This window comes from Rattus rattus, chromosome X (assembly GCF_011064425.1).
Source record: "Rattus rattus isolate New Zealand chromosome X, Rrattus_CSIRO_v1, whole genome shotgun sequence".
Taxonomy (NCBI): Eukaryota; Metazoa; Chordata; class Mammalia; order Rodentia; family Muridae; genus Rattus; species Rattus rattus.
The window spans coordinates 100,236,518-100,240,715 of record NC_046172.1 but is presented as its reverse complement, the minus strand read 5'-3'; the positions used below and the strand labels follow the sequence as shown (position 1 = coordinate 100,240,715).

Here is a 4,198-nt window from a genome sequence, read left to right as displayed (position 1 = left end):
ATAATGCTCCACATTCTTTTTTTTTTTTTTTTTTTTTTTTTTTTTTTTTTTTTTTGCTCAAGAACCTAGCTTCAAATCTAAAGATTATAGCCCAAAGTAATTGCTGAAGTCCAGAAAGAAAGGAAATCTGGGAAAAGAAAGAGAAGAACATCTAGAGAAGAGAATATTAAACACAGGTTCTATTAAGGTAGAAAGGCAGAAATGTAGGAACCTAATTAGGAGGAGAAAGAATAGTACAGAGACACTCAAGAGCCATAGACTATTTTACAAAAATCCAGGGCCAGGTATTGGAAATCTTTTTTCAACTTCTTGGTCAGCAGAGTCCAAGAAAATTGCAAGACAATATAGGATGTTACCATTGTCTATGGTTGCATTCTACAGCTTGAAGATAATACCCTATGGCTAAAGACACCGTCTACTTCATACAGTGTCCCACTGGAACTGTCATGGAACCTTCCTCCCTAAGTACTGTCTTTTTCCCACAAAAGCACTGTTTTATTTATAAAGAGTCCTAATCACTCAGTGGCAAGAGTAGGAGAGTCTCCATCTTCAATCCAGGGCCTCTATGATGTTGGTTTGTTGTTACCAAGCACACAGGCACATGGCATAATGGATCTGGTAAGCTGATAAGAGTGTTCAGTTTCTTTCTACTAGAACAACAAGATGAGCATCGATCTCTGCTTCTGTAAGAATCCTGAATTTAGGATTTTCAACTGTAACTACTCCAACTTCTACTTCTGAAGGTTTGAAATCAATTGACAGAACAGTAGGCAGGCACATAATTGCAGTTTCCACTATCTGCTCAGATGTCCAATCACATTTCTTCACTTTTTTTCATGGAAGCTGGTCCACTCTGTTTCACTCCTGCTGCGGTGGCTTTAAAGCCACAAGTAGTAGCCTGCAGGATCACACTTGAGGGCCTTGTTCTTCATCTATACTAATTAAAACTATACAACAACCAAGTGGCCTCATTTCACCATTCTGTGTGTAGATTTGAGAAATATCGACAATTCTTTTAAGCATGTTCACAGGAATCTCATAGCCATATTAGTCTTTCCAATTAGCTGCTTCATAACATGTCCCCTGTGCCTGGGATCTGCTATCAGCTGTCACGACCGTTACCACACAGCCAATGCTTTCTGTTATCTTGAACAAGTGAGTCACTGTGCTGGAATCCAGTAGTTTCTCGGGTACTTTTTTTCTTTGTGACAATAATTATGCAGTCCTTCCTCTGGCAGCTACAGATAGAAATCCACCCTGTTTAACAGCCTTAAAACCATATCCTACTTGGTAGAGTCAGTCCTCGGGAGAGAAAATAGTAATGCTATGGTCAAAACCAGAGCTGCAACCATGGGACATGACATTTTCACTATTTCAAACACAGTCTACACCCATAGCACACAACCAGGCACACAAGCCCCTCCCAGAAGTTATCAGTACTGGTTCTTATAATATTGAGGGATTTTTTTATGGAAATAAAGATACTACTGGGAAAGATTATATTTAAATCCACCCCATTTTGAGAAGTCCCCAGATGAGTTTTATAAAACATTGCTTTCCTTTAACATATTGTATTATATTCTTCAGAACTGCTTCAATTCAACCATTTCTTTTTATTTTTCTGAGGTTCCTGGTAAATCCTCACCATGGGTTAACAACAGCAACAACAACAACAACAACAACAACAACAACAACAACAACAACAACAACAACAACAAAAGACACCATTTCCAATGGTGTTACGTAGTAGAATGAGAACTTAAGGTCCTGAGAAGAGAAATGTGTTCATGTAATAGCATGAATGGATCTGGAGTAGTTAGAGAATTTTAGAGCAAAATTGTGAAATGGAGAGGGCCACATAGTCTGGAACAGTTAATAAAACTGGTCACTTTGCCTTTGGTAGTTGGAAAATTAAACCAATGAAGTAGTTTTCATGTCTACAGGAAAGTATTAAGAAAAAATGGCATTAGAAAAATTTATGTGTATAATTAGGAAACTGTAGGATGCAGAAAATAGGGGATAGTATACCTAGGCAGGAACTAGACAATTATTTTTTTTCAGGGTTTTATTTTATTTTTAAGTGTGTATGTGTGTATGTGTGTGTGTATGTGTGTGTGTATGTGTGTGTGTATGTGTGTTTGTGTATGTGTGTGTGCATGTGTGTGTGTGTGTGTGTGTGTGTGTGTTATAGAATAGTGCCTTATTCTATCAGTCTATACCACATCTCTAAAGAAAATTGACTCTTTCCTAATGGTTGTCAAATCAATTGCCCTTCTTATGTGGGTTCTCAAATTACAGCTGGATAGATGATAGATTTTGTGCAGTCACCCACAGCTGCAATGATTTCATGTTTGCATGACTGCATTGGTCCTGTCATGTCCAGAAGACACTGTTTTATCTAAGCTCTTTCTGACCTTACTCTCTACCTTCTCCTCCAAAAATTTGTCTGCATTTTGTGGGGCACCTGGTGTCATATAAATATCCCTTTTATATAGATAAGAAATTCACAAATATTTGATCAATTGTGAGTCTGTATTAACTGCCATTGTCTGCCAAAAGCATCTTGTATAATGAGAGTTTCACTAATCTTGGTGTATTGGGGTACGAATTTAAAAGACAGCTTGATATCATGTCCATTGATTAAAATAGTAGTAAGCTTACATTTTGGGCCAATGGGCTCTTCAGCACTGGGTTTTGGGAGAGCTTTACAATACAAGGCAAGGGTTTCTTCCTGTGAAAAGAAAGTTAAACCCCATCAGAAAATGGTTGGTTACTCCTATAATAATAATGTCCCTTTTATGTAACCCAGGGCTTTATTTTACTAAGCCAGACAACTCATTGGACTGATAACATTCACAATGTTGTGCTGTATTACCATCCATCTCAAGAACATTTAAATTTTCTAATGGAAAATCTGTTCCCATTAAAAAATAACTTCATTTTCCATATCACTGCCTGACAACCACCATTTATGACCTATATGAATCTGAATACATACATATAAATATAATCATTCAATATTTATCCTGTTGTTACTGTCTTATTTCACTTAGGCTAATATCTCCAAGTTTAATTCATACTGTAAAATGTGTCAGAATTGCATTCCCTCTTAAGATTAATATTCCCTTGTATATGTACCATTTTTTTACTCATCACAGGCTACTATCATAGTTTTGCATTTGTGAACAATGATACTATTATCTCATTTTTTCTACTAGAGATTTTTCCATTTGTACATCCAAGATTCTCAAGATTTGGAGGATTTGGATCCACTATCCTCTTTAAAACCCGCCTTCTTCTTCTCTCTTTTGTTTATAGAAATTTTCTAATGCCTATATTGGCATTCTCTATTTTCACTGGATCAATCATCTCTCCATAGTTTTGTGGTTTTCTAAAGTCAGGTATCTTCTAGGTTTTGCGAATCATGTTTGTTTCTTCCTAGAGCTTTCCTTAGCTGGGGGTAATAGATATTCTGGAGTTTTTTTGAATTAGGTGACACATATCTAAACCTTACCAGACCACACTCATATAAGAATGGTAAAAAAAAATTGGCTCATAGGTATTGGTTCATAAGGATATTGTGCCACCATTTCTTTAAAATGGTGTCTTCAGGTCTTGAGGGATAGATCAACAGATAAGAGCACTTTTTTGCACTTACATGGTTTTGTTTCCAGCATACACATGATGGCTCACAACCATACATAATGCAGTTCCAGGGATTTGCATAAAATAAACATAAATATACATACAAGAATGACACTCATAAATATAAAATAAATCTAAAGAAAGTCCCTGTGTCTATCATCTAGAAAACATGAAGACTAGAATGAGTAAAAATGCCTCAATTTTTCCTACCATTTTGAAATTGACATTTTCTTGGTTGTTTGTTGACTGAATTGTAGGTTTTATTATTGTTATCTAGACTCCTATTAAGACATACTATTCAATATTTTATGTCTGTTTAATGTTTCACTTGGGGAACAGGGTTATAAAGCTTTTCATTCTTTCTAATGTAAAATTATATTACTTCATAGCTAGAAATATGCCAATAATTATGGAAATTAAAATTTAATAATGTGCAATATTATGTAGTTAATTTCCTAATTACACAAAACCTAGTAATAGACTAGTACTCTTTAGAGGATGTTTGTGTGCCATACTTATCCTAAATAGCTTCTCCCACGTGTATTCAAGAAGT

General features: G+C 35.6%; 1 pseudogene; it reads right to left on the bottom strand.

The window, feature by feature from the left end:
- Positions 1 to 636: 636 nt before the first annotated feature.
- On the bottom strand, positions 637 to 1,359 carry LOC116889252 (annotated as a pseudogene).
- Positions 1,360 to 4,198: the final 2,839 nt, after the last annotated feature.